The sequence below is a fragment of the Eurosta solidaginis genome, chromosome 2 (genome assembly GCF_040869045.1).
Source record: "Eurosta solidaginis isolate ZX-2024a chromosome 2, ASM4086904v1, whole genome shotgun sequence".
Taxonomy (NCBI): domain Eukaryota; kingdom Metazoa; phylum Arthropoda; class Insecta; order Diptera; family Tephritidae; genus Eurosta; species Eurosta solidaginis.
In genome coordinates, this window is record NC_090320.1 from 213,598,200 (window position 1) to 213,618,010 (window position 19,811).

Consider the following 19,811-nt stretch of genomic DNA (forward strand, 5'->3'; position numbering starts at 1 on the left):
CAAACAAGCAGGCGTTACTATTCGGCACAGAAGGAGAAGGGAGGTCGAAAAACAGGAATGTGCTTCACGTAATTTATAGGTGTCCCTTAGGATAGGCATTACATTCGCTGCGAATAACCAATGAGAGAGAGAGAGGCTGATGAAAACCACGTTTATTTTTTTTTTTTTTATATTTTTATTTAGGCCTGGAAGCACTGCGACCTTTGTGCATATCTATTGTGCATGCCCTTTCAGCCTAATTTTGTATGTGGAGGCTTTTGATGTATCTAAGTACCTCATAGGAGTCACACCACCTAGATGGGAGAGTCTCTGCCTAGCCAGAGCGACGCATTCGCAGAGAATGTGAACAAGCGTTTCATCCTCCAGCTCACAGAAGCGACAAATTTAGGTATCGCATAGATTTAACTTACTTAGGTGATATCGCAGACCACAGTGTCCCGTGTAGTATCCAGTGAGAGATCTTAGGTCCTCCCTGCTTAGATTAATGAGTTTGGCTGATACTTTCGTTGCCGGAAGTGCAAACAGTTTGGCCTGTCTCTGCCCTGGGCAGTCAATCCAGTGACGTTTGAATTGTTTAGTTTCCCAGTTACGTATAGTTTCCCTGGTGTGTGCTTTTGTAAGTCCACAAAAGGGCTCTGGACCATAGAATGCTGCTGTAGAACCCTGCTTTGCTAGGTAATCTGCATGTTCATTACCTTCATGTCCCTGATGTCCGGGAACCCATCCTAACAGAACCTTGTTTTTGGCTCCCAGGTCATTCATGACTTCAGTGCAGCAATCCACTAGCTTAGATGTAACTGTGTAGGATTGCAAGGCACGCAGGGCCGCCTGACTGTACGACATAATGTAGATGCTCTTCGATGTTGAGCCTCTCCGCAGACATTCTCTACCACAGACTTATATTGCATGGATTTCTGCCTGAAATATGGTGGGTGAGCATCCCATTGGTAACGATTTCTTGAAGTTCGGCCCATAGATGCCAGCTCCCGTTCTTCCGTCATCGAATTTCGATCCATCCGTGAACCATACCACTGAGTCGTGGTCATTATAGGGATTCCCTGTTTTCCAGTGGGTCATGTCCACAATGGACACCTCGAATATCGTAACGGGTTTCAAAAATACTTTATTACACGAATATCGAAAAAGTGCACAATCATGAGAATGACTTTGTGTTACCACATTATTACAATATAGTTAACCTAGAGACATAATAATCTCCCACGCTAATAAAGTTCACGGTCTTGAAGTCGGACCGGTGGCTTACGTGCCCTTCCCGATCGTCTTACGGACTCGGGTCGTCGTACGGTTTCTGGTTGTGGATGTACTTCCTCGTATCTTTCTGTTCGTTGTTGCGGAGCTATGTGCGTGGCTACTCGACGATTATATCGTTGTTTCGCTTCTGTTTCCTCTCTGATACGGTGGTTTCTTTGTGATCCTCGACATGAGTTACACTTGATCTATGGAGTTGATTTATGAGTCGCTTGAGGATGTAGCCATTATCTAATTTAACCTGATAATGTAGCTTTCCATACTTTACTGTAACTACGCCGAATTTCCATGTTGCTTTATTTTTGTGAAACCATCTTACTTGTACCCGGTCTCCCACGCTAACTTTTCGAACCCACTGTGAGACCCTAGGAGGCGACGTTGCTTCGTCGTATTGTACGGATTTAATGGCGTCTAGTCTGGTTCGAATTTTCCGACCCAGGTAAATTTCCGCGGGCGTTTTGTTATTTTCTACGGTTGTGATTCGATAACGGCTGACAATTTCTTGTACCTTCTTGCGCATTGGTGCGTTAAAATGTTGCATTGCTTCAATTTTGTTCTCCAACGTGTGAATGCCTTTCCCCTAACCCGTTTGTAGACGGATGCGCTGGTGCGATGAATTTTTGAACGATGCCGTTACTTTGGCAGAATAATTTGAACGATTTGCTTTGAAAAATTGTAGCGTTGTCGGAGACTAGTACTTGTGGCAGTCCATGCGTTGAAAATATTTCTTGTAATAACTCGATCGTGCTCACGGAAGTTGGTGCGCTCTTTACTACTTTTATTTCTGGCCATTTTGACTTTGCGTCGATGAGAACGAAGAAAAGATAGTTTTGAAATGGACCTGCATAGTCCATGTGAACCCTTTCACAATTTTCTTTTCTTTTTTTCAAAACCACAGGCAAATCAGTGTCGTATGGCCTTAATACCCTATCGGTTAGTATTTCGCGCTTAAGTCTTTCAAATGCGGATTGACAGTCCTCCGACCATTTAAATTTTGTATTTTTGACAGTAGCTTCCTAAACGGGGCCGTAATAGTCGACAAATTTGGGATGAATCGTGAATAATACGTTATCATTCCCAAAAATCTCCTCAGCTCATCTTGGGTGTTCGGAATCGGAATATTGCGAATGGCTTTTACTTTTTCCGAACACTTTGTATTTTATTGTATTCTATCGTATACCCCAAATATTGTATTTTTTCTCTGTAGAACTGACATTTTTCTCTGTTAACGTGCCAGTTGTATTCTTTTAATTTTTCTAAGCACATCATTAACCTTTCTTCACATTCTTGTTTAGTTTTCGCAAATACAATAATATCATCAAAATATGATGATGTTCCTGGCAAGTCGCGTAAGATTTGGTCTAAAATACAGTTGAATTCGCTCGGAGCTGTCTTAACCCCGAACGCGAACCGATTCATGCAATAAGTGCCTCTGTGTGTAAATATTGTTTGGATGTGTTTACTTTCTTCATCGACCCTCACGTGCAGGTAGGCTATATACAAATCAAGCTTACAGAAGTGTTTGCAATTTCTAAGCGTATTCAGTATTTCGTCAACTCTTTTGATTGGGTAGAGTGCTGGCTCTAACTGTGGGTTGACGGCTATTTTGTAGTCAACGCACAAGCGGACCTTGCCATTCGGTTTCCGAATAACCCCTAATGGGGACCCCCAGTTACTTGTCTTTACTTTCGTGATAATTCCGTCGCGTTCCCATTCTGCAAATTCTTCTTCAACCTTATCTCTTAATGCGACGGGAACTTGTCGCTCCTTCAGAAATATAGGCTTTGCTACTGATATTAACTTCAGCGAGTACAAAATATTTGGTATGCACACAACTTTTTCTTCGAATACTTCTGGATATTTCGTTACTAAAGTTTCAATAGAATTTATGTTGCATAGAGTTTTAGCTTTTAATTGCTTATCAACATCTTCTAGCGTTATACCTAGCTTGCGAATCCAAACTCGACCTAAGATAAGAGGATGTCTAGAAGATACAACATACAGATCTTCTATTGACTTTTTATTCTTGTACTCTACAGTTACTTTTGCTACTCATTTTGGTAGAAATATTTCCCCGGTATACGAGCGGAACGCGACGTTTGATATCTTTAGGCTTACATCCAGTTTCAGCTTATTGAAATCATTTTCTGGTAATAACGTGTACACGGTCCCTGAGCCAACTTCGAACTTTTGGCTTTTGCCCTCTATTAGTACTTTTGTATAAAACTTTTCTGTCTCACTATTCGACATTTCTGTCGATTTGTTATATATGTCTATCACTTTGTGAATATCCCCAGCATCTTCTGAAAATTTACTTTCTGAATCTGTAACTTTACCCTTCAGGCAAAGGAACTGGTACGTGATATATCACAAACTGGTCACAAATAAAAGGTACCTGTCACTTTTCCTATCCTTTACTATGGAAAAGACTTGCAACTTTAACACTTGGTTGTCATTGGAGGTGACCAATTGCCACCGTATAGAGACTTTTGGGGCAAAACTGTGACCAATTGCCACCGTATAGAGACTTTCGTGGCAAAACTGTGATGGGTTGAAAGAACAGGTTCTTTGACGACATTTAACTGGTAGACCGGTGATGGGTCCAAAGACCCAGTTCTTTGATGGGTTTGTGATGGCATTCATTTGACAAGACTGCGGTGGCAGATCTGTGATGGGTCAGGAAGGCTCATGCAAACGTTACCTACAAAACATAAATTCCCTTTTACAAATTCAAACATCTTATCTTTGTTTTATTGCAATACTTTTATTGTATTTTACGTATATTTTCAAAGGAAAGCAAATTGCAATTTTTAATTCCAAAAATTAAATTATGTATGTAGATGAAAGCAGTTACATATGTAATTTCAGTTCAAACATAGAATTTTTTTTTTTTTTGTAATTCATAGGCTATACATATATATACACATATTTTTGTACATGGAGTCGCTCACAGCTTATTTCGTTCACTAACATTTTTATACTCAGTTGAGCAGAGCTCACAGAGTATATTAACTTTGATTGGATAACGGTTGGTTGTACAGGTATAAAGGAATCGAGATAGATATAGACTTCTATATATCAAAATCATCAGTATCGAAAAAAAAATTCGATTGAGCCATGTCCGTCCGTTAACACGATAACTTGAGTAAATTTTGAGGTATCTTGATGAAATTTGGTAGGTAGCTTCCTGGGCACTCATCTCAGATCGCTATTTTAAGTGAACGATATCGGACTATAACCACGCCCACTTTTTCGATATCAAAAATTTCGAAAAATCGATAATTCATTACCAAATACGGATTAAGCGATGAAACTTGGTAGGTGAGTTGAACTTATGACGCAGAACTGAAAACTAAGAAAATTTTGGACAATGGGCGTGGCACCGCCCACTTTTAAAAGAAGGTAATTTTGAAGTTTTGCAAGCTGTAATTTGGCAGTCGTTGAAGATATCATGATGAAATTTGGCAGGAACGTTACTTGTATTACTATATGTCTGCTTAATAAAAATTAGCAAAATCGGAGAACGACCACGCCCACTTTTGAAAAAAAAATTTTTAAATTCAAATTTTAAAATAAAAGTTAATATCTTTACAGTATATAAGTAAATTATGTCAACATTCAACTCCAGTAATGACATGGTGCAACAAAATACAAAAATAAAAGAAAATTTCAAAATGGGCGTGGCTCCGCCCTTTTTCATTTAATTTGTCTAGGATACTTTTAATGCCATAAGTCGAACAAAAATTTACCAATCCTTGTGAAATTTGGTTAGAGCATAGCTTCTATGGCGATAACTCTTTTCTGCGAAAATGGGCGAAATCGGTTGAAGCCGCGCCCAGTTTTTATACACAGTCGACCGTCTGCCCTCCCGCTCGGCCGTTAACACGATAACTTGAGCAAAAATCGATATATCTTTACTAAACTCAGTTCACGTACTTATCTGAACTCACTTTGTATTGGTGTAAAAAATGGCCGGAATCCGACTAAGACCACGCCCACTTTTTCGATATCGAAAATTACGAAAATGAAAAAAATTCCATAATTATATACCAAATACGAAAAAAGGGATGAAACATGGTAATTGTATTGGTCTATTGACGCAAATATAACTTTAGAAAAAAACTTGGTAAAATCGGTGTGACACCTACCATATTAAGTAGAAGAAAATGAAAAAGTTTTGCAGGGCGAAATCAAAAGCCCTTGGAATCTTGGAAGGAATACTGTTCGTGGTTTTACATATATAAATAAATTAGCGGTACCCGACATATGATGTTCTGGATCACCCTGGTCCCCATTTTGGTCGATATCTCGAAAACGCCTTCACATATACAACTATGGGCCACTCCCTTTTAAAACCCTCATTAATACCTTTAATTTGATACCCATATCGTACAAACACATTCTAGAGTCACCCCTGGTCCACGTTTATGGCGATATCTCGAAAAGGCGTACACATATAGAACTAAGGCCCACTCCCTTTTAAAATACTCATTAACACCTTTCATTTGATACCCATATTGTACAAACGCATTCTAGAGTCACCCCTGGTCCACGTTTATGGCGATATCCTGAAAAGGCGTCCACCCATAGAACTAAGGCCCACTCCCTTTTAAAACACTTATTAACACCTTTCGTTTGATACCCATATTGTACAAACGCATTCTAGGGTCACCCCTGGTCCAAGTTTATGGCGATATCTCGAAAAGGCGTCCACATATAGAACTAAGGCCCACGCCCTTTTAAAACACTCATTAACACCTTTCATTTGATACCCATATTGTACAAACAAATTCTAGAGTCACCCCTGGTCCACCTTTATGGCGATATCTCGAAAAGGCGTCCACCTGTAGAACTAAGGCCCATGCCCTTTCAAAATACTCATTAACAACTTTAATTTGATACCCATATCGTACAAACACATTCTAGAGTCACCCCTGGTCCACGTTTATGGCGATATCTCGAAAAGGCGTACACCTATAGAACTAAGGTCCACTACGTTTTAAATAATCATTAACACCTTTCATTTGATACCCATATCGTACAAAAAAATTCTAGATTCACCCCTGGCCCACCTTTATGGCGATATCTCGAAAAGGCATCCACCTATAAAACTAAGAACCACTCCCTTTTAAAATACTCATTAACACCTTGCATTTGATACCCATATCGTACAAACAAATTCTAGAGTCACCGCTGGTCCACCTTTATGGCGATATCTCGAAAAGGCGTCCACCTATAGAACTAAGGCCCACGCCCTTTTAAAATACTCATTAACACCTTTCATTGGATACCCATATTGTACAAACGCATTCTAGAGTCACCCCTGGTCCACGTTTATCGCGATATCCCGAAAAGGCGTCCACCCATAGAACTAAGGCCCACTCCTTTTTAAAATACTCATTAACACCTTTCTTTTGATACCCATATCGTACAAACAAATTCTAGAGTCACCCCTGGTCCACCTTTATGGCGATATCTCGAAAAGGCGTCCACCTATAGAACTAAGGCCCACGCCCTTTTAAAATACTCATTAACACCATTCATTTGATACCCATATCGTACAAGCAAATTCTAGAGTCACCCCTGGTCCACCTTTATGGCGATATCTCGAAAAGGTGTCCACCTATAGAACTAAGGCCCACGCCCTTTTAAAATACTCATTAACACCTTTAATTTGATACCCATATTGTACAAACGCATTCTAGAGTCACCCCTGGTCCACGTTTATGGCGATATCTCGAAAAGGCGTACACCTATAGAACTAAGGCCCACTACGTTTTAAATAATCATTAACACCTTTCATTTGATACCCATATCGTACAAAAAAATTCTAGAGTAACCCCTGGTCCACCTTTATGGCGATATCTCGAAAAGGCGTACACCTATAGAACTAAGGCCCACGCCCTTTTAAAAAACTCATTAACAGCTTTCATTTGATACCCATATTGTACAAACGCATTCTAGAGTCATCCCTGGTCCACGTTTATGGCGATATCCCGAAAAGGCGTCCACCCATAGAACTAAGGCCCACTCCCTTTTAAAACACTTATTAAATCTTTCGTTTGATACCCATATTGTACAAACGCATTCTAGGGTCAACCCTGGTCCACGTTTATGGCGATATCTCGAAAAGGCGTCCACATATAGAACTAAGGCCCACGCCCTTTTAAAACACTCATTAACACCTTTCATTTCATACCCATATCGTACAAACAAATTCTAGAGTCACCCCTGGTCCACCTTTATGGCGATATCTCGAAAAGGCGTCCACCTGTAGAACTAAGGCCCATGCCCTTTCAAAATACTCATTAACACCTTTAATTTGATACCCATATCGTACAAACACATTCTAGAGTCAGCCCTGGTCCACGTTTATGGCGATATCTCGAAAAGGCGTCCACATATAGAACTAAGGCCCACTCCATTTTAAAATACTCATTAACACCTTTCATTTGATACCCATATCGTACAAAAAAATTCTAGAGTCACCCCTGGCCCACCTTTATGGCGATATCTCGAAAAGGCATCCACCTATAAAACTAAGGTCCACTCCCTTTTAAAATACTCATTAACACCTTGCATTTGATACCCATATCGTACAAACAAATTCTAGAGTCACCGCTGGTCCACCTTTATGGCGATATCTCGAAAAGGCGTCCACCTATAGAACTAAAGCCCACGCCCTTTTAAAATACTCATTAACACCTTTCATTGGATACCCATATTGTACAAACGCATTCTAGAGTCACCCCTGGTCCACGTTTATCGCGATATCCCGAAAAGGCGTCCACCCATAGAACTAAGGCCCACTCCTTTTTAAAATACTCATTAACACCTTTCTTTTGATACCCATATCGTACAAAAAAATTCTAGAGTCACCCCTGGTCCACCTTTATGGCGATATCTCGAAAAGGCGTCCACCTATAGAACTAAGGCCCACGCCCTTTTAAAATACTCATTAACACCTTTAATTTGATACCCATATCGTACAAACACATTCTAGAGTCACCCCTGGTCCACGTTTATGGCGATATCTCGAAAAGGCGTCCACATATAGAACTAAGGCCCACTCCATTTTAAAATACTCATTAACACCTTTCATTTGATACCCATATCGTACAAAAAATTCTAGAGTCACTCCTGGCCCACCTTTCTGGCGATATCTCGAAAAGGCATCCACCTATAGAACTAAGGCCCACTCCCTTTTAAAACACTCATTAACACTTTTCTTTTGATACATATGTCATACAAACACATTCCAGTGTTACCCAAGGTTCTTTTTACAACATGGTGATTTTCGTTTACTTTGTCTCCACAGCTCTCTACTGAGTATGTAATGTTCGGTTACACCCGAACTTAGCCTTCCTTACTTGTTTTTAATTGCATTAGACGAAATACTAAGATAATATCTCTAATAATTCCCAATTAAAATAAAACGATTTCTAAAACATAAACCATAAAAAATTTCCTTAAAAATTTGAACAAAGTTCAGGGAAATTTTTTAAAATATGCCAAAACAGCCATCAACATTTTCAACTTTTTGGCAATTCTAGCAAATTTCAACAATTCTAGCATATTTCTGAGTACACAGTTTTGTAGGGCAATCAATTTGAGTGTGCAAGTTAGAGGCTAGCTCAACATTTTTTCTGAACGAAAAAAAATCTTTAAATTCAGGGAAAATGTTTAACTAGCTCTAACTATGGCATTATCATACTGAAATTGACTGGCACACAAAACTGTGTCCTCAGAAATTTGATAGAAATTCTGCCAACAAGTTTAAAATTTTGGAAAATTCCCCAGAACTTTGTTCAAATTTTTAAGGACTTTTTTTTTTTTTTTAAATGTTAGTGGTAACCTATATGTATACATATATCGTCGGCTTAGGTCGCAAAGGTGCCAAGTCCACTTTTTTAAATTTTACAGTAGAGACAGAAAACAATGGGTCATATTAATAAAAAAAAGGATATTGCTTTTTTCTCAAATTTTCACAAATATGACATTAATTTGTATGAAAAAACTTTCAAAATTTGAGAAAAGTGTTTAAAAAGCAATTACTTTTTTTTATTAATATGACCCAATGTAAGAATACAAATTAAAATTAATAGTTTTTGTTTTTTAAGCAATGTTACTTAATTTTGGGTTTCCGTATATGCATTTTTCAGTCATATATTTCAACTTGAAATTTTTATATTCGAATAAAGTTGCCACTTTTTCGTTTCAAAAGAGCAATTGGTGGACTTAGCACATTTTAAAATAAAGACTAAAGTACATTAGCGTGATTAAAATAAAATATTATGTTTTTTTCATTTAGCTTATTTGATAGAATTCTTTGTTGCTGAATAATACTTAACCCCCGACTCTCTCTTCATTGGCAAATTATGAAGCTTGATAAATAGTCAAGAAAAATATATTGGTATCAAATTTTTTGAACTTTTTGTCAAACTTAATAAAAATAATTTTATTTTTGCGTCAAAACCAAAAGAAACAATTTTATTTCTGACACAGGATTCAAAACACCTGATTCAAATATTTTTTTCTTGATTATTTATCAGGCTTGATAATTTGTCAACGAACAAAGAATCGGGGGTTAAACTAAAGACTAAACTCTGCAAATATTGGGTGATTCAAAAAAAATGTCGACTGGGTGTTAGCCCCTTAAAAGTTAGTATTTGATGAGAAAATAAGCCTTGGAAAAAATTAGCGCTGTAACTTAACCCTTAGAGATCGATTTTTTTGCCTTTCTCATACATTTTGAATGGGAAAAATTGAATTTTTTTAAAAATGAATTTTCTAACAAAAAGTTTTGGAATCTTCAAAGCCTCCACTTTAGGAAAAGATAAAGTTTCAAAAATTATAAGAAAAACACTTAAAAAAAATCAAGGGGTAAGACCTAGACGACATTTTTTTAATCACCCTAATGTATAAGCTATGTATGTATAAGCAAAAATAATACATTATATTTTCTAGCACGCTTACATATGTTACACAACCTCTGTTTTTGTTGGAATTACAATATTTACATTAGGGTGAGTAAAAAAAAAATACTGTTTTCATTTAGCTTATTACCAAATTTAGATTTAGGTACATTAAGGATATTTAATAATATATCTTTTTATAAGTACTAACTGTAACTTAGCCCTTAGAGGTAGTTTTTGGTTTTTTTAAAATTTTCTTTTATCATAACAACTTAAAAACTTAGCCGTTTCAAAAGGCTTTAATTGCAAAAATTGATTTAATAATATATCTTTTTATAAGTACTAACTTAACTTAACCCTAAGGGTAGTTTTTGGTTTTTTAATTTCGAATTCAGGTAGTGCTTTCGTTGAGCTTATTTCCTTTTATTTTTTTCAATTGGCGTTTTTTGGTCAGATGGATAGCCGTTCGAAGCTTGTCGTCTCCTTCCGCTATGCCATAAATCGAAGAAGCGGCATCTGAAAAAAGAGTATTTAATATAGTGTTTACTATTTTTAAAAGATTTTTATCTTACAAACCTTTGACAACCTCATACACATTTTTAATGTCTTTTAGACCTTTTTTGCCGTGACTGCCATCTAAATTGTATTCGTACTCCAATTCCGGATCAAAAATGAGGTCAATGTTTTTGTAAATTTTGTTCCTCAAAATTTTTTTTACGATGTTTACCTATTAATTGTAAAAAGATATTATAAATTAATTATTATAGAGAGACTTACACCCCGATTCCGTATGATTGATAAATTATCAATTCTGATAAATTATCAAGAAATAATAGCCGTGTTTTTATTCACACGCAATACAAATATTTTTTTCTTGATTATTTATTAAGATTGATAATTTTACAAGGACACCGAATCGGCGGGTTAATATACAGTGGCGGACATATGTGTACATACAATATTTTTTTGCGACTTTCGCTTTAAATTTTGGTTCAAATAATATAATTTTTACAAAGCCTATATAAAAACTTGTTCAAGGTCATATTACAATAATTATGTAATGTACATATAGTGTGAATCCGCCCCTTTGCGCAATCAAGGTGGATTGCCCCCAGCTAGCCCAGTGTGAGGGGTCGGGGCCCTTAACCCTTGTCCACCTTGATGCGGGGCGGATGTTACAATCATATCCTCTTCCTGTAGAAATACACGCACCTCGCAGGAAGCCCACCCTACCTTGAACCGCTCGATTATTTCGATTGTGTTTTTGCCATGAAATGTATCTCAACAAAAAAAGCTATCTGCCTTATCAGATGCACATGGAGTCGGCCTAAAACGTGTAGGATGACCAATTAATGTTCCCATTAACACACCACATTCTATCCCCCCTGATATTTATCGTGAAAAAATATTATTATTATTTTCGGTTTACCATACATATTTCATGCTCTTTTAATGACCTAGGGTTTGAAGACCGGGGCATATTCCTGTAGGAACGACAATGGCGACCTGGTAACTGACGTACAGAGTGTGGGGGAAGACGAACCCGATACCCCGATCGCCGATAATGAAAAACACTCCCCGGCATCCAATATCACGACTAAAAAATCACAAGGTGCCAAGTAATGGCGGGATACCCGCCGGGCGAAGAGTTGGTATAAGATAAAGAAGCAAAAAAAGTGGGTCTTGCAGTAAATTTGGACAAGATGAAGTACTTGCTGCCATCGCAAAAGCAAAAACAATGTCGGCCTAGAAATCAAACGGAGAATAACTCTTGCCAACAAGTGCTTCTTTAGGCAATTGAAAAGTAAAGTGTTCTCTCGACGAACAAAATTCTCGCTCTACAAGTCACTCATCATGCCTGTCTTGATGTGTGGCTCGGGATCATGGAAGGTGTCGAGAGAAGATGAGATGGCTCTTGGAGTATTCGAGAGAAAAGTTCTCCTGAAGGTTTATAGTCCTATGCGTGATGTCGACTGCGAGTATCGAAGCAGGTATAATGATGAGCTATGTGACCTTTACGCAGACATGACGATAGTGCAGCGATTGAAAATCCAAAGGCTTCGCTAGGTGGGGCATGTTATGCGGATGAACGAATACGCTCCGGCAGTTTGTAAACAGAGGAAAGAGAAGACCTTCATTGAGTTGGAAGAGATAGTTTGAGGAAGATTTGACCTCTCTTGGTGCCCCCAATTGGCGACTGTTATCGAAAAACGGGGTTAGCTGGCTTCACTGACTCAACGTACTTAATTTTTATATAAAACTTCAAGAACATACAGCACGTTGAATTTTGGCAGGATTTACAGATCGCGCCCGGACACATTTTTTGCTTACATTTTACTCCTTCTATTCTCATTCCGTACGAAAAAAGTACAAAAACTGTGAGTAGAATGTGAAGAAACATGTCTTAAGACACGAAAAATGAATTCACGTCATTTCATCCAATCGTCACTTGTAAACAATCAGCTTTTCATACGTATACAATAAAACTTCAACCAAAAGATATTAGGTAGTAATACTATTTAGTTTTCAACTCGACCCAAATAAACCTTTGAGATAAAAAATGTAGTAGAGGTAAGAGCGGAGCAAAATACTCCGATTGGAATAATGTCTGAAGTCTGCGTCAGCAATGAAACATGTTTTCAAAAGCGTGACGTCACGACGAGAAAATTTATTTCACAGCTAACTATGATTTTGTTCTCTCTCATTTTTTAATGCGGGATCTGTTTATTGGTTCATGCTGTCTTATGAAAGTATTGACAATTTAATTTGCTTTTTGTTACTTTACAGTTCTTTGTCAAATGGTTTTGGCGCGCTCATCTCAAGCACCTATTTTCTAACCCTAACTCTTTGTATTTATTTCGCTTTAATTCGTAGTTTTTGTCTTTAGTTCTGCTCTGTTTTACATCGCTGGGACCGGTTCCCGATGCTATTTCTTGACTATCAATTTTTGCTGCTTCCAGAGCTGATGCTCGCCGAACTAATTTGGCAAATGTGTCTGCTGGTTTTTGTAGTAGATTTTCTCTAATGTAATTATCGCTCAACCCTCGTATGAATTGCGCGCGTAAAAATAATTTTGCCACTGACTTTCTACATTCGCATGTGAATTCGCAATCGCTAGATTTTCTTTGCAACTGAGTTGAAAATTCTGCGATCGTCTGGATTTCAGATAAGAACCGATGTTGTTCTAGCAGAATATTCTTTCTGACATTAAAATGGTTCTCGAGTAAATTAATGATTTCGGCATATTGAAACTCGTTAATTAATTGCACGTGGCGCTGCTAACGTCACTAGAAGTGCACAATTTGATGCCCCAATATATTGCAATAGTAACTTTGTGCAAAGCTCTGTGTATTCAAAAATACCTTTTATTTGGAAATGTAACTCCAGACGGCTCTTATAATTCTTGAAGGACTCCACTATTGCATTGAATTCCTCGAATGTGGTTAGCATAGTGACACTCGTACTGGTTGCTCCAATATTTGCTTGCTGTTGCTCCATTGCCGTTGTCATGGACGATAATGCGGTTATAAGATCATTCAGCTGCGCCGAATCCATCTTAATATTCCAAATTTGCTTTACACTCGTCGCCAACTATTGTATCGGGTTTCAAAAATACTTTATTACACGAATATTGAAAAAGTGCACAATCATGAAAAATGATGACATCTATATCGATATACAGGTGTTACCACATGATTACAATATAGTTAATCTAGAGACATAATATCAAAGTTCCGTGAGATTCTGAGCTTAGGGGACATTACGTCACGCAGTTGTAATGTGGGATTTCCTATGAATTTTCTTATTACTTTCATGTGCCCTATCATGTCTCCTGGCTTCAATTCCGAAATATTTGGAAGTCTTAGTGCGCCTAGTGTTGTCTCTTTCTCTATTAGAATAGGGAATGGAGGTATTCTCACTTATACTCCCACGTATACTCCAGCATCCTTTTACAGGCATAAAGTTCCGCCGAGACTTTCTTCACACGACAACTTACTGTCCTGAATGATTCCAAGATATTTTTCACAAGATTTCTCTTGCACTATCACCGCAGCTAGCTTGAGCCTATCTCGATTCGGGATACCTCTTCTTCGCATGTTGGCGCTCAACTTGACATTAGATGCCGAAGCGGCCTAATTGTTGAAACCCACTTTCCACCTATGACAATTGCAACGTCATCTGCGTAACCCGTAGGGTTGACGGGTCCCTCACCGAACCGCCTGAGCAGTTTGGGTAAGTACTAATCTCCCTTAAAGTTAAAACGGCAGATAACATTCCATCTACCACATTCTTAATAGCCGTGACTTTCACCTGGAAGACGCATCCGTGAAGTGAACTTAAAATTAATCATTAAGGTCTGTATCAGAAGCGAAGACATGCACGTGCTTACTTGTTTCATGAATTATGTTGTGCCACTCCTTTCGTGCGTACTTAAACAGTTTGATATTTAGAACGCGCCTTTTACATTTTCGCAGCATTTTTTGTTGCTCATTTTCACGCCACAGTCAAAAGCATTGTTTTGCCTATTAGAGAGTACAAAAGACCGATTGACTTACAAATCTAGCAAACAGCAACCGGCAACCATTCGTGATAGTACTCATTGTTATCATAATAGGCTAGGAAAGCAATAAACATGCCTGAAAGGCATACCCCAATAAATAGATAAAAAGCATAATAAAACGCACGCTATAGAAAAACGACTTAAGTTCGCTATAGGAAAATAAAAAGCGCCTTCCTCTCAAAAAGTACTTGTATTTGAATTAGATATTGTGTTAGCACTATTACACTGTTATGCGATACAAAAACTCTAAAATTATCTTGAAGGAGTTGAAACAGAAAGAAGCCGAAAAGAGAATCAATCTGCGCTGAGGCGTTGAACGGTTTTGGTAACAGGGTCTTATGTCATTAGTTCGTTGCTAGGCTAACAACAGATCAAAGTAAAAAGTATACACCAAAAATATAAAAAAGAACAACAATAATAACAATAAACATAACAATCACCTGTAAAAGAGGCGTTTCACAGCAACAAGACCATCAGCTCGGCATCATCATCAACACCAGCAGCTTGTAACAATTCTCATTAAAGTGTCCATCTGTTCGTTATCTTTTTCTTTAACAGCTTAAGAAAGCTCCTTGCTGCTATTTTTATGAAATCTTCAATGTATTCATTTGAAAAGAGAGAAAATAAAAACAAATAAGTAAGGAAGGCTAAGTTCGGGTGTAACCGAACATTACATACTCAGCTGAGAGCTTTGGAGACAAACTAAGGGAAAATCACCATGTAGAAAAATGAACTTAGGGTAACCCTGTGACTCTAGAATGCGTTTGTACTATACGGGTATCAAATTAATGAGGGTTTAAAAGGGAGGGGCGCTTAGTTGTATATGTGAAGGCGTTTTCGAGATATTGACCAAAATGTGGACCAGGGTGACCCAGAACATCATCTGTCGGGTAGCACTAATTTATTTATAGGTATATGTAAGACCAAGAACAGTATTCCAGCCAAGATTCCAAGGGCTTTTGATTTCGCCCTGCAGAACTTTTTCATTTTTTCTACTTAATATGGTAGGTGCCACACCCATTTTACAAAGTTTTTCTAAAGTTATATTTTTTTTTTTTTTAACCTATCCAATTACCATGTTTCATCCCTTCTTTCATATTTGGTATAGAATTACGGCATTTCTTTCATTTTTCGTTATTTTCGATATCGAAAAAATGGGCGTGGTCATAGTCGGATTTCGGCCATTTTTTGTACCAAGATAAAGTGAGTTCAGATAAGTACGTGAACTGAGTTTAGTAAAGTATTATCGATTTTTGCTCAAGTTATCGTGTTAAGGGCCGAGCGGAAGGACAGACGGTCGACTGTGTATAAAAACTGGGCGTGGCTTCAACCGATTTCGCACATTTTCACAGAAAACAGTTACCGGTATAGAATCTATGCCTCTACCAAATTTCACAAGGAGTGGTAAATTTTTGTTCGACTTATGGCATTGAAAGTATTCTAGACAAATTAAATGAGAAAGGGCGGAGCCACGCCCATTTTGAAATTTTCTTTTATTTTTGTATTTTGTTGCACCATATCATAACTGGAGTTGAATGTTGACATAATTTACTTATATACTGTAAAGATATTAACTTTTCTTTTAAAAATTGAATTAAAAAAAATTTTTTTAAAGTGGGCGTGTTCTTCATCCGATTTTGTTAATTTTTATTTAGCACATATATAGTAATAGTAGTAACGTTCCTGCCAAATTTCATAATGATATCTTCAACGACTGCCAAATTACAGCTTGCAAAACTCTTAAATTACCTTCTTTTAAAAGTCGGCGGTGCCACGCCAATTGTCCAAAATTTTACTAATTTTCTATTCGGCGTCATAAGGTAAACCCAATTATCAAGTTTTATCGCTTTATCCGTCTTTGGAATGAATTATCGCATTTTTTCGAAATTTTCGATATCGAAAAAGTGGGCGTGGTTATAGTCCGATATCGTTCATTTTAAATGGCGATCTGAAATGAGTGCCCAGGAACTTACATACCAAATTTCATTACGATACTTCAAAATTTACTCAAGTTATCGTGTTTACGGACAGACGGACGGACGGACGGACGGACATGGCTAAATGAATTTCTTTTTTCGCCCAGTTAATTTTGATACATAGCAGTCTATATCTATCTCGATTAGTTTATGCCGTTACAATGTACTTTTATGCGAACAAAATTAGTATTCTCTGTGATCTCTGCTCAGCTGAGTATAAAAAGAAGGCTAATTTTGTTGTGAAAAAGAAGATAAAAAAGTTGACAAAAACTGTTACAAGGACATTTCGCTACCTGTAAAGTTTTTGCTGCGGTAAGAAGCGTTTCACTGCACAATCCTGTAAGGCAACCCTTATGATAAGTGTTGAGTGACCATAACATCAATCATTAAATATTAACCACGTCAATTTTTTGACCACACCAATCACTCACAATGAGGGTTACCTTCATAAACGTCACTTTGAATGACGCCAATTAATTTCGCGCATTCAACTCGTCAAGAAGCAAAAGTTTTAAGCAGCTCACACATATACATATATATATATGTGTTAAATTTCTAAATTTGTTAACATTTTTATATTCAACAAATAAAATTTCAAAAAGAATATATTTAAAGAGTAAAGTTCATCAGTTCTTGTGTTTTATATTGAAATCGGTGTGTGTGTGCGAGAAGTCTACGCAATTAGTATTGTGTGCCTCACTTAAGTTGCGTTAAAGCGTTTGGGCGATAACCTGCGTCAACTACGACGCAAGAATAAAGATGACCACGATGGTCATCTTACATGGCGACCGTGGCCATGCCTGCGGCAAAAGATGGCTCCGGGGAAGAAGAAAATTCCCTGCAGTACAAAATCAATTTAAGGTTTTAAAAAAAATATATATATGTGCGTGGGGTTATGGACGAAAAAAGTGCGTGGTGGTTGTGCTAATGCAAAAATACGTAAAATAATATAAAAGACAAAGAAAAACTTTGCAAAAATTACATGAAGTAGCATAGAATCATAAAAAGACTACAAAACATTATAAATTACAAAAAGACTACAAAAAAAAAATCATCTTAAAATTTCAAACACTACAAAAATTACAAAATTTCTAAAAAGTACAAACAAATATATATATCAAAAGAAAAACTACAAAAATTATAAAATTTCAAAAAAAAAAAACCAAAACTACAACGAAAAGTGGACTTTTACCCAAAAATTTACATTTAAAATACATATAAAAGAAAATATACATATATACATTTTTGAAAATATAAAGAAGTGTTAGAAAGTTGTGATGGGCTGGAACATACATACATATACATATGTATATATGAACAAAAATTTAATTTTTAATCGGCTGTACCATGCCATAACGGTGATATTAAAAACACAACCACCTGTGACGCCTTTACAGAGCACCGTTAATAGCGGTTAAATATAACCCCAAGCCATTTACTCATCCACAAAAATTCGAGAAAGCAAAAGAAGCTAAAAGACAGAAGCAAGAATGAGAGGCAAAGAAGCAGAAAAAGCATCAGTGGGTAACGGCAGCAAAGGAAGACAACAACAACAAATTTCAGCAGTATACAAGCAAAGGCAGCAAGCAAAGCAGAAAAAAGGGCGGTACAGTACCATAATATATACGTATATAAAATTCTAACTTTGTACATACGTAGGTAGTTTGGCTTTCTCAATATATATACATGTATACTATAAACTTAGCAACAATTTTTCGTAATACACATGTAGCCTTCGCATGTAGCAACACAATTTGACACTTTTGATTATAAACATACTTTTCTTAAACATTTGTTTACTACGCATGTAGCAACACAATTTGACACTTTTGATTATAAACGTACTTTTCTTAAACATTTGTTTACTACGCATGTAGCAACATACTTTTTCTACTTTAAAGACAATAACATGTTAAACTAATTAAATTAAGAAATTGAATTTTTCAAATTACTTACATACATAAAATTATTATATTGAAATATAAACATTCAAATTTCGAAAAATTCAAATGTACATTAAGCATAGTAATTTCAAATATACGGCCACCACATGCAAATTATCACGCATATATTACTATATTCTTTCTTTTTCAAACATTAACATGGAACTTAAATTTTTTTATTTTAAATGCGAACACTGCTTCGTAATAAATACAATCGGAAAACTATTTTTTCAAATTTAAACATTTTTTTTAAAAACCTTTTTGAAACGCAAATTATACATCAATTCTATATGTATAATACCAAAAATACCAAATCTTTTCGCCAAAAGTTTGCGATAATTATTCGAAGCTAACCAATTTTGAAATCTCTCATTGACTTCAAATATCAATATAGACAGGTTACAGTCACATAATGGTAATGGTGGAAATTTATTTTATCGGTGAAAGCTTACTTTTCCCTTTTTCTAATTATTTCTTCGGAAATTGAACATAGTGAATATCATAAACATTTACATATTTTTTTTGCAACAAATACAGTGCCATTCAAATAGTTAACAATTCCTTCGAAGCATCACACGAATACAGTGTATTCCAAATATTTCAACATATCTTACATTTGCGACTCTTTTCAAACTGTGTATTATATACAGTGTCTTTCAAATATCCCAACAGTTTTTTTCTCTTTGCATTATTAAACGAATACAGTGCGGTTAAAATATTTCAACATTCACTTGCATTTACAAAATAAGTCTTAAATACAGTGCCTTTCGAATATGCGAATCTTTACCATTTACCAATTAACTCATCGATTTTGAATATTTCGAATATTCTCTGATTTTTAAACAAAAAAAAAAAATTTTTTTAAATTACAAACCACAATTACTGAGCGAATGAATAGTTTCAAATTCATTCTTGTATAAACAGTGCCTACAGCGTTAATCTAACATTTTTCCGAATTTTTTTTTAGGAAACATTTTTTTTCTGCCACGGAGGTAAACATTTTCAATCGACAACTTCAGCTTACAAAGCTAGTATTATTAAAAAAAGTCACGTATCTTTTCTTGAGGATTTCCCTGGATTTTCCAATTCACTCCACAATAATAATTTAGACACAATTAGCGAAGAACAACCAACAATGGCGACTTCA